The sequence below is a fragment of the Mya arenaria genome, chromosome 3 (genome assembly GCF_026914265.1).
Source record: "Mya arenaria isolate MELC-2E11 chromosome 3, ASM2691426v1".
Taxonomy (NCBI): Eukaryota; Metazoa; Mollusca; class Bivalvia; order Myida; family Myidae; genus Mya; species Mya arenaria.
This window is the reverse complement of record NC_069124.1, coordinates 74,149,984-74,162,693: the sequence shown is the minus strand read 5'-3', so window position 1 is coordinate 74,162,693 and position 12,710 is coordinate 74,149,984.

The window sequence follows — 12,710 nt, the reverse complement described above, 5'->3', positions numbered from 1 at the left end:
TTTGGGCAGCGTTCCTCAATACGTACTTTACATCTTAAATTCGAATCCTGTCTAATTCCCAAATGGTTTGCGTTATTGGACTGCTCAAGAAATTTATTCCCGTATAAAATACCAACTGGCGGTACATTTCGCTTCTTGCTGAATATCAAAACGGTCGATTTCTTAACGTTAATGTCAATTTTCAATTCCGTGCAATAGTGATACACTACGTCAAGCATGCGTTGCAAATTTAAGGGAGATAATGCGACGAGTGAAATATCATCAGCGAATGAGGGATTACCTCCCTTTGTTGAAAACACTGAACACCCTAGGTTACTATTTTCCAGTTTATGTAATAGTTCATCTATATACACGAGGTAATATAAAGTTGACAATACGCCTCCTTGTCTCACTGATTTAAGGACTGGTATTTCTTCGGAAAGCTCCCCGTACAGTCTCACTACACATTTTAATCCCATATAAGCAGATACCAAAACACGCAGCAATTTTCCTGTAATTTCTAGTCGTCCTAGCTTGAGAAAAAGCCCTTTGTGCCACACCGCATCAAATGCAGATTTCTGATCGAGCATGCTAACATACACATTACTGTTACGTTCGATCTGATGGTACACAATTTCTTGGAAGTTAAAAGCGGCAGTGGCACAGCTTAGGTTTTTCTGAAAGCCCTGTTGTTGGTTTGAAGGGAAAAGTGGTTGTTTTACTGATAAGTAGTCATTAAGTCTATTGAGTAGCACTCTCGAAAATTTTACTAAAACATGGCATCAGGGATACGGGTCTATAGCTGCTTGGGTCGGATTTGAGTTTCCCCTTGCCTTTGTATAGCGGGATCAATAAGCTATTTTTCCATTTAGCTGGCTATTATTCTTTCTTAAGAATAACAATAAATAGCCTGGTAAGCGCAGAAATTACGCCCTCGCCGCCATATATAACATTTTCATTCAAAATATTGTCTATTCCCGGGCTTTTTCCTTTCTTGATCGCTCGCTGTACGTCTTCCGCGGTGAAATCCACTGACAGGCACTCCGTATTTTGATCACATTCGCTTAGATAAGTTTTTAGCTCTTCCAATTTCATATTGTCACTTTTCGATAGTCCATCATTTGCCTCGAACACTTTTACAAAATAGTTTTTAAAGCCTTCAATAACCATTTCATCAGTATATGTGATATTATTAACTTTCAGTTCATTACAGATGTCTGGGACTTTTCCATGTTTTCTACGTAGCAGTTTCCAGAATAATTTGTAGTCTAACTCTGCCGCTGAGTTTAGATCATCAATCACCATATTTTCAAATTCTCTCTGTTTGTTTCTCTGTGTTCGTCGGAAGTCTCGGATTTGTAGTTGTTGAAGGATGTATGGTTGTTTCCTCCCTCAACAATCCACTGTCTGCGCATATATCTGGCTTTTCTATGGGCGTCTTTAACATCACGGTCCCAGTAGGGTTTAGCCCATTTATTGAATTTACTATGCGGTAAATGACATTCTGCATTTTTCAGTGTATTTGTTATTAAGTCATTTAGGAGGGCTGGGTCTCCATCGTTTATTGATATGTTACTAAGGCCCTGGTGTATTGCTTTCGTATACATATGAATATGGTCCGCTGTACATTTGTGCCACGCAACACCGTTCTGTCGGGGTGGAGGTGTCCTACATTGGGGCGTTGCTGATACGACGAAATGTAGAGTCAGATGGTCCGAAGTTATTGCATTGTCTGTAGACCCTAATCTAAAACTTGCCACTCTACCGATGAAAGCACGTTCAACTAGTATATGGTCAATTATTTTTCCTGTTGGTATGAATGTCCCTTCATTTAAACCAAGACTGTGTTGCACGGATATTAGGTTGTTCGTATTAATAAAGTCTGTCAACAATGATGATTTCACAGATGTATTTTGGTTTCTATTTTTCACGTATTGGCCGTTAAAATCCCCTGCAGCAATAACGCTCCCCATTTGAGAATAGACAGAGATCAAAGATTGTAAATCACTTTAACATAGATTTGTAATACTCTACATCATTATTTGCAGGCATATAAATACAGAATATATATAGCGTCTTTTTATCTATTCATTTTATCTCAATACCAGAAATACGATGATTTTCAAAAGTATCAATGACAGAAATACAAGAAACAAGTGATTTCTTATACAAAATTGCCGTGCCGGCTTTACCACAACGTAGGGGACCATACTGGTCGACACTGGAATCAACATTAACAATACAATCGTATCTAGGGTGAATACTTTTACAAAAGCCGCTTGATCTTGGTAACAGTTTATGCTCACTAATAAGCGCGATATCTACACATTCGCTATCTAACATCTGTGACAATGGGTATGCCGAGGACATGATTCCACGACAATTCCAACAAAGAATGTTTAAACTTAACATAGTAATTATAGTATAAAGGATTACGCGCATTATTAAACCTTTATCCATTATTTTATTGCTGAGAAAACAACCAAACGGCAACATTCAACTAACACAGACTAGTCACACGCTACTGTGTGCCTCCTACTATCACATTCTTCTTGCGTCGGGTCCCAAGCGTTCTCATCATCTCTGTCGTCCTTTCTGGTGTCCCAGTAGCTTGTTCCGTATGCATCATCCGCGTAGATCGTTGATCGGTCCTATAATGCCGTACGTGCCCGTAATTCCGTTGCCTATCACATGAATAGTTCGCGTCCCAGTTTCTTACGCTATGACCAGTGTATGAATCAGCAAAGCCGTCCCATTTTCGCCCGGCCGGTCTGAATTCGTCGGAATTACCGCTCATATTGTTATATCTCCTAAATGTTTCATTTCTGTGATATCGTGGTCTTTTTAATCTCGTATCCCTGATCTCGTCCTCATGCTCTTCCTTTAAGACCCATTTCCTATAAGTAATGCCATCCGGCCAAAAATGATCGTCATCAATAATGGGTTCCAACTCGTCGGGGATGTTGATTTTTGCAGATGACCCTCGTTTTCCGCGAAACAGACGTATGTATGATACATAAACGTCATTGTCTTTAAAGTAGCTATATATATCGGATTCCGTTACGTCCCTGTCAATGTTTCCGATATAGTATTCAACATTTTTTCTTTTCATTGCCGATACGAAACGGTCATCTTTGGAATGGGGAGTACCGTCGTCTAGCTTACTTGCTGAAACACGTGTTTGTTGCGTTGTCTCTTGTATATTTGCCGCAGGTTCGTTATGTGTTTTATCGCGCGTAGACGTTTGTGGTGTGCTCTTAGCTGCTATAACCTTGGCTTTCTATATCTATGTTTTGGAGGCTTGTTTCTGGGGTTTTAGAGTTAGTTTGCACCTCTTTGTGGGTCGCTTGATACACAGGCAGTTCCTTTTGTGGTAACGGCGTTGTTTTTTGTTCTTTGTTATTAGCTGGATCAGGTAACATTACACTAACTTTCGTCTTTTCTGGTGTTTGCTTTACTATCTCCGCATAGTTTCGCCTTATTGTGGTCTCATTGTTCGTATTCCTTTGTACCTGTTTTTTTTCAAGCAGTCTCTGATTAATTGTAGCTATCGATACACCAAGTTTTGTTGTCTCATTCTGTAGTTTCTTTATATCGGATGTAGCTGTAAAATCTGGGAACCTAGCTAATATGCTCCTTAATGTTCCATTCATGAGTCTGTAATTTGATGTTACGTTAGTGATTTCGTTTTGCACGACTTTTATGGTCCTTGATATATTCGATACCTCCAGCTGTAAGTTGGCAATCATAGAAATCACATCAGGTCTTTGGATAACGTCGGTGTCCATTTCCGGTTCGATAACGATAGTTTAATTCGTTGCTATGTTTACAAATACGTCCTGTATGTCTCCAGACAATTCAGTTTCATCTTGATCAGTTAATTGTGACATTATCATTATTTAGGCGGTCATCTGGTAATCCGTTATAATAGCTCTTTCAATCGCGGGTCACACTTACTGTTTTATTGGTATAACGGACTGTCCCTTTACTTTAAACAGCCATTTGGTCGCTCAAGCGTGACGATTTTTTTGATCGTATAGGCTGAGCAACCATCAGTGTCAATGTCAAATTGTCACATATTCATTTCAAGAACTTAAAACTGAAGACAAAGAAAGTGTTCAAAATGTCTTATATCTCAGCAGGTCTTTCATGAAATGCGACGTAATTTCAGCATAACTAAAGTAACTCACTTAGACTCCTAAATATCCAATATTTAAAGTTCCAGACACATTATTATGCACAATATTTCACAAAAATATTAAGCCCTATTTAAGTGCGTTTGTTTACTCCGGAACCGAAAGTCTCTATCTTGTCTCATGAAGATGATGTGATCACGTGGTCATGTCGACATGGTGAGTTTAAACAAGACATGTAGCAATACTCATGTTGACTTGTTCACTTATTTACGAGTTACGTCGACGTTATTATTGCCACATGTCGTCTTATTACTCACAATCGACATAAAAAAAGTCGACATGACTACATGACCTCATCATCTGTGTATACGATATCTTCTTATGTACTATTTAGTCTGTATATTGTCATTTGTTTTGGCTTGATGTAAAAATCTAATCTCAATTATTAGTACCATGGTACCGTACTAGTCCAAATAATTGTACGTTGACGGATTTTTTTTTACGATTTTTGATATGGCACACCTTCACTTACAAATTGTTTTGTACCAAAAGTGGGTAGTTGTTAAAAGATAAGATAAGATAAGATAAGATAAGATTTATTTAAAGTCGGCAAGACAGATATACAGACAACATAAGCTCTGATGAGCTTTTATAACCGACTATTTAACAAATGTATATGGATAACATATATAAAGCAGCTACAAAAGAGTAAAACTCACATAATTACAGCATAAAAACCATGGGAGACATGCTAATCTTACCAAAAGAGGTTTAAAAGAGCTTAAAACAGTATTAGTACAAGTCAAAAAGTGTAAATGACACAAGTGTGTATTTTTTATATTTAAATGGCATAAGAAATCGAAGTATCAGCTCAAATCAGATTTGAAGTGACCTGATTAGCATGTTACTCATAGTAAATTAAATCAGTTGGAAAAAGCTATTAAATAATATATTAATTACTGACATGGCACACAGAAAATCACAATAATGCTGGATTACAGGTATCCAGGTTATACTAGATAAACAGTCATGCATGATGTTTTCAAAAGCAGCTAAACAAAAGACAAACTAATGCAAGCAACACAATGCAAAATAAGGCAGGAATACAAAATAATGTAAAAGTACAACAATGCAAAGTAAGGCAAGAATACAGCGCAATACATTTTTACAACACAGTAGAACAATGCAAGCAACAGAAAAAGAACAGAGCATGCATTCAACATACATATATGTAGGTTGCTAACAAGAACTACAGATCAGAAAAAAGCTGTACCTGTGCTATGTTGGTTAGGCCCATGCACAAGCAATACATTTACAATCTTTACCACTCCAATTTAACATTAAGCTTTTGAATTGATTAAAATTTGTGCTAGAGCGATATTCTTCGGGAAGGGAATTCCATAGCACGGGCGCTTACCGTAGGTGGTAGTAGCAATACGGGGTACCTGCAAAATATTAGAGTATCTGAAACAAATGTTTGAGTTTCGTTTAACAACAAGATTTTGAAGAACAACAGGTGATATTTTGTTTACTTTTGTTAACAAATCTTGATAGGATGAGCCGAAGTCATTATAAACAAATCTAAGCGCCCTTTCTTGAAGTTTTTCCATTTTCCTAGTATTTGCTTCACCACAAAAATGCCAAGTTATTGTACAAAAATTGAAATTAGACAGGATGAAGGTATGAAAGACAGTTAATCGACTTAGCTTGCTAAGATTATGGCCAATTCTCTTTAGGATGTTAAGCTGTTTAGCTGCTTTTTTGCATAAATTACCAATATGGATATCAAATTTAAGTTTGTAGTCAATATCTATCCCTAGCAGTTTTACAGAATCTTCACATGTAATTTCAGTGTTACCAATATTAAAGCTCGGATGTTTTACATGGGTTTTATTACCAACAGCAATGGCTTGAAACTTATCAGGATTTGCTTGCATTTTATTACAGGTAAACCAATCTATTAGGATTTTACTTTCATCTTGTAAAACTGATTTGACTTCATCAAAATTCTTGGAATGATAAGACAATGTATTGTCATCTGCATAGTTGTATAAGGTGCCTTTATGAATGAAGTAGAAAATATCATTAATGAAAGCATTGAATAGTAGGGGACCAAGTATAGATCCTTGAGGAACACCTTTGCTTATTTCGGCCCAGGAACTTACTATATTTCCAATTTTTATTTGTTGTTTACGGTTTGAAAGATATGACTGCATGAGGGTGGAAGCAGACACTGAAAGACCACAGGCTGACAATTTATCTAGTAAAATGTCATGTGGCAGACAATCAAATGCTTTGGATAAATCCATTAGTATTGCAGCCACATATTCGTTGTTATCAAGTGCCTGCTTCCAGTCCTCCAACAGTCGAAGTAATGTAGTTTGGCATCCATGGCCCTTCCTGAAAGCACAAAGAAAATTGTCAAAAATTGATTCAAAATAGGTTGATAGTTGTTCATGTAACACTTTCTCAAATATTTTGGAAGGAATAGGAAGTAAACTTACAGATCTGTAGTTTGACTTTAAAAGAGCATCATTCTTTTTATATAAAGGAGTCACTTGAGCCTGCTTTAGTCTATCCGGAAATGAGTTTGTGGTAATTGAGAAATTTATCATATTTGTAATGGGTTGTATGAGTGAAGGTTTTGCTAGCTTGATGAGTTTAACTGAAATTTTGTCTGCACCAGTGGCTTTTTTGACATTAAATTTATCAATGATCTTGGAAACCTGATTTTGACTAGTATGTACAAAAAGTTATCTTGTTGAAAATTTCTCTGTTTGATTTCCGAGATGCTAGGGTGATTATTGCGGTCATACACATAGTCTTTTCCAATATTTTCGGCAACATTTGAAAAGAAATCATTAAAAATCTCAGCAACATTTGAGTCTTGAGAGACAATTTTGTCATTTTCATTTAAGATGATTTTTGGCTGTTCAGTGCAAGATTTACTTGACAGATAAGGTTTTATTGTATCCCAGAATTCAGTAGATTTAGTACCGCCAAGACATCTATTCTGAAAGTAATTGTTGACAGACTTTTCTTTAGTTTGATAACAAGATTTCTACACTTTCTGTATTGTTCCCAAATTTTAGAGTTTTTACATTTTAGGTATTTATTATAGTTCATTTTCTTGTTAAAAATGGCTTTTCGCAATTCTCTGTTCATGTATGGAAATTGTTTAGTTTTACGATACATTTGTTTTAATGGAGCATGCTTATCAAATATTTCTGTAATGGAGGATTCAAATTTATCATAAACAGTACTCACAGATACATTTTCACTTGTCAACTGGTGTGGATTGGGAAAAGTTACAGCTGCTAAATCATTATTCATGGCATCAATGTCAAGATTTCTAAAACTTCTAAACTGAATTTTTTGTTTTACATTTTTTTGGAGTAGCATTATTTATCACTGTGCATATCATATTATGCCAGTCACTAATACCAGTAGGAAAATTCATGGTTTGCATACAAAGTGATTTTGAGTTGGTAAGAATGATATCTAACAGGGACGGTGTAGAATTTTTCATGAAACATGTTGGTAACTTGATCAAATTAGTAAAATCAAACAGTTCAATAAAATCTAAAAGAGGTTTTCCCTTGACCTGCTGTAATAAATCGTAATTCAAATCCACTAGTAACATAAATCTATCAAACTGTGATAGCATTTTATCAACATTTGGAAATAAGCAGTTAAAAAAATTCATTATCTTTCTGATTTGGTGGTCTATACACACAAGTAATAATCCACTTAGTTTTATCCAAGATTACCTCATATGAAATGTTCTCGAAATTTACAGATTCTAGGTCTCTCCTTCGACGCGCTGGGATCTCTGATCTGATAAAAGCAACCAGACCACCACCATTTGCATTTCGGTCGTGTCGCTGAAGTTTGTAGCCTGGAACATTAAACAAATTCTCTTGAAATGATGAGTCTAATTTGGTCTCTGAAATGAATAATAAGTCAATAAGTTTGTCTGTAAGGATTTCATGAATTTCCACAAATTTGTTACGTAAACTGTTAATGTTCAGATGAGCAGTAATAAACTTTTTTGGATGTTTAATTCTGAGTGACCGAAGTTCCTCAAATGGTGAAGAGGAGCTGACTTCAGAAGTTGAGTCGCTAGTTATGGAGATATCACTTGTATCGAAGTAAGAGTCCGAGAAATGGAATGTTGAGCACGGACTACAGAGCCAAGGGTCATTACTCTGAGCAAGTTGTTGATATAGAGATGGTGAGACTTTTGCACATTTTATATGCCACCACCTGTAACAAACTTCACATAGCAACGTACGATGATTTTTTGCCACAGGTTTTGCACAATGGCCACAGGGATTCAGTATCGGCCCTGGATTTAGAGCAATGCCACCACACAACGCTAGTAGGTAGAGTGAAAGCTGCACTGGTTGTGAATAAACACGACGAGTGTGTCGAAGATGATAATAGACGATGACATTGGTGGTCAAGACGTTTGAAGTTAAATTCATATGGAAATTTTGTTTTACCAAGTCATTTCTGCTGAAAACATCACAATATTCATAGTCAATGAACTTCACTGGGTTCTGGTTTAGTAGGATGGGCTCTTCCACATCTGTCTGAACATGTACATTAAGAATAAACAATACACTGTTGATAAAGTAAGTCAATTTCATTTTGAAAGTTGGCAGGGTGGCGTAAGCCCTTGTAAAATAAATTGTTATAACGTATGTTGATTATCCGTTGACTCGCGAAATTATATGACACATTGGTGTTACATCTTGTCTTACCGACTTTACTGATAAAAATGTGTGTTAAAGAGTTCAGTACACGTTTTAAAAAGTCTGTAGTGTTAAAATTATTTAGCGAGTGCAGCATGAATCAGTTTAATTAAATATTTATTTATTTGTTTTGAAGATTTTTAATTTTCCGGTGGCACTCCGATCGGGATTCCGGGTTAAAGCATATTGCGTCCATAAAATATCATAAAAACATACTAATATTACTAGATAATGTTATTTTATATTAGTTCCGTACCCAAAAAATAAATATCCAACGAATAATTATGAGTTTGATGGGGTTTTCTTCATTTCATTCTGTCAAAACATAACGCAAAGCTGCAGTTCACAGTTTTACAACAATCGGAGCACTTCGGTCATGGCCGAGTTGTTACGATTGTATTTACGAGGCCTATCACGAAGCTAGTCGGAGGTGGCCGAGTTATTACGATTGGGTCGAGTTGTTCCGCTTGCATAATTGTTGTTTGTGTCAGTCAAGTTTCGTTTTATTGGAAAGGTAGATCATGTGTTTAATGCTTGTTTTGTGCAAAATAGCCTTGTACTTACATAGTAAAATATGAATATAAACCTTTATTATCCATTTCAAACATAAAATACTTCACTAAATACAATTTCAATATTTTTCAAACCCACCCAGTTTTTGCACAAAACCCGTTCAGACGTTAGGAATTGGAAGAATCCCGTATAACACGTCTATTATTTTAGACTAGTTACCGTACATAGTGCAAACATACTTAAAACTCATGTTAAGTATCACTTTTAAAGGAATCCAGAAGTAAACACGGAATTTGACCACACACGGACGTACACGTTTGAATTAACCAAGTGTTAACATGCTCACACACAACTTGCCCTTTTATTTTGCATCCGATAATGGCATATATTTTCAGTCCCAGCAATGAGCGTCTTAGCGACCAAGATGGCATATGCAGTAGGTCTCCACTGCCAGCTGATACTCCTCTTTCTCTTCCGCTGCCAACCGAAAGCTCTCGGCCAGCCCTTAAACAGGGTTAGTCCAATCATGGCGTACCCGAGCAGCGTGTAAAGGAGCGGCACATCGTACTCCCAAACCTCCACCATAAGACAGATTACGTGTTCTTCTGCATCTAGAGTCTCGCCAAGCGCTTTGTTTGTCAGGATAAGGAGGTAGCGAGCGAGACAGTTGGATGATAGGCAGATTACCTCCTGCGTGTCCATCTCGTCTTCCAGCAGCTCCAGAAGTGTCTCTTTGCTAGGCCTTCATCACCAGCGAGTGTGGACGAAGGCGGCATGCTGGAAATACACATTTTAGTTCTAGCTCTTACCGGAAATACTAGGAATCTGCCGACAAACACAATCAAAGTAATGAAACTGTTTTTCATATTGTTCCACGTAATACGTTTATATTGATACCATTACAAGTATTGTATATATACAGTAAATTTTGTAATATTATGGACAAGTATAATGAAGGAATTTCAATCAGGAATCGCAATCAAAAATGTGCTAATCCAAATGCATGTAACTCTGTCTATTTGTTACAACCTACGGGTCAGCCTCAAAATATATATCCATTTACGTCATGTACGGTGAATACCAAAACTGATTTGATAAGAAAAACAGGTTTTAATAATAATATTTCGACTTTGCCAATTAAAAATGACAAAAAGAAGCTTACACATAGTCAGTTTAAATATTCAACATATTTTAAACAAGTGAGATGAGTTGAAATTTCATTTATTTCAGTCATTTCACATTGCTATAATTGGTTTATGCGAAACGTTTTTGACATCCAGTGTACATGATAATGAATTAGTTATTCCTGGATATAGCTTCGTGCGCAAAGATCGCCTCGACAAAGGGGGCGGGGGTATAAATGTCTACATTTCAAATAAACTCTCATATGTTAGGCGATATGATTTAGAGTCCGACACTTTAGAATCCGTCTGGGTTCAAATCGCTTTAAGTAAATCGTTTTTAGTAAACGTTGTATATAGACCTCCTGATTCTTCACAAATTTGGATAGATCTATTTGAAACTCAATACAACAAATTAGGAAGCAAGGATAGTGAATAATATGCTCTAGGGGACTTTAACATCAATTATTTTCCAGACAAAACAAATAAATTCAATAATGCAAAATGGAAAATTTTCTTTCTAAGTTTGGACTTTCTCAAATCATTGAAACGCCTACTTGGATTCATAAAAATGGTTCGTCTATTATAGACCATATATATACAACAAGAAAAGATCTCATCTAAGATATTGCTGTATATAATTATACCATAAGCGACCACTTGCCTATCGCTTTCACGAGATCAGTAAAAAAGAAACAAGTGAAAAACAGTCACAATTCAATAACATATCGATGTTATTAAAGCTTCGATGAAGATCTTTTTAAAGCAGATTTAGTTAACTCGAATCTGATCCTTATCGATTCAATTGCAAATCCAAACTTTGCTTTGGACATTTTATACGATACAATTCATACTGCTCTTTCTGACCATACGACAATCAAGCAAAAGAGAATTAAACATGCGAGTCAACCGTTTTTGGTTCTCGGATCAAATAAAACAAACTATTTTTTTGAGGGATTATTATTTTTTGCACAAAGATTTTGAGAATTATAAAAAAACACGAAACAAAATTTTATCTATGATACGCAAAAGCAAGAAATCCTTCTATAACGATGCTATCAAAAATAATAGATATTCAAAGTTTCTTTGGCAAAACCTGAATGATATCACAAATAACAACAAAGCACACCAATTAAGTATTCCAAATAAACTTATAATTAATGAAAAAGATATTGAGGGTACAGTGGAAATATTGGAAGCCTTAAATTCTCACTTCACCAATATATCTAATATAATTAAGAGAAAACTATTTGCTAAGGAACATTTTTCTACTCTGCAGAAATATCTGGATGAAAAATTGCGACATCATCAATTTAATGTGGAAAATATTACAGCCCTTGATGTAAAGCACATCATTGGCAAACTTGACATTTCAAAGTCCTCTGGTCCTGATAGAATCGGACCAAACATGTTACGCTATCAATTGTGGCGATTACATTACATCTGCAATACCTTCTATCATCAATAACAGTATAGAAAGCGGTATATTCCCTATATCCATTCTCAATACTTTATCAAAGATATTTGAACGACATATTGCGTCTCAGTTGCAATTTCTTTTTTAAGAGAACGGATATTAATATTATACACAAAAATCAGTCGGGTTTCCGCCAAATCACTCATGTCAGACTGCACTAACCCATCTTATAGATATATGGTTGAAGGGTATAAGACAGTGGTGATTATGTAGGGGCCATTTATCTCGATCTCCGAAAAGCATTTGACTTAGTTGACCATGAAATACTCTTACACAAACTTAAAACTTTATCACTTCACAGAAAGGTCTATGAAATTATTTAGGTCCTATCTGACTAACAGGATGCAATTTGTGAAAGGGAACAACATTAATTCTGAGAAAATGAAAACTATGTCGGGTGTCCCTCAAGGATCAATACTCGGACCCTTACTATTTTTAATATACATCAATGATATGCCTTTAATTTCTTCCAATTCATGTATTGACTTATATGCAGATGATTCCACGTTATACAAAATAGGTCCAAGTATATTGAACATTCAATCAGATCTACAAAAAAGTCTTAATAGTGTGAACTGTTGGTGTAAGACAAATAATATGTCAATCCATCCATCAAAAACCAAATGTTTGATTCTATGTACTAATTATAAGGCAAAACATGCAATGCAACTTGAACTATCAATAGATGGATTGTCAGTAGAAAACGTGAAATGTCAAAAGGTCCTCG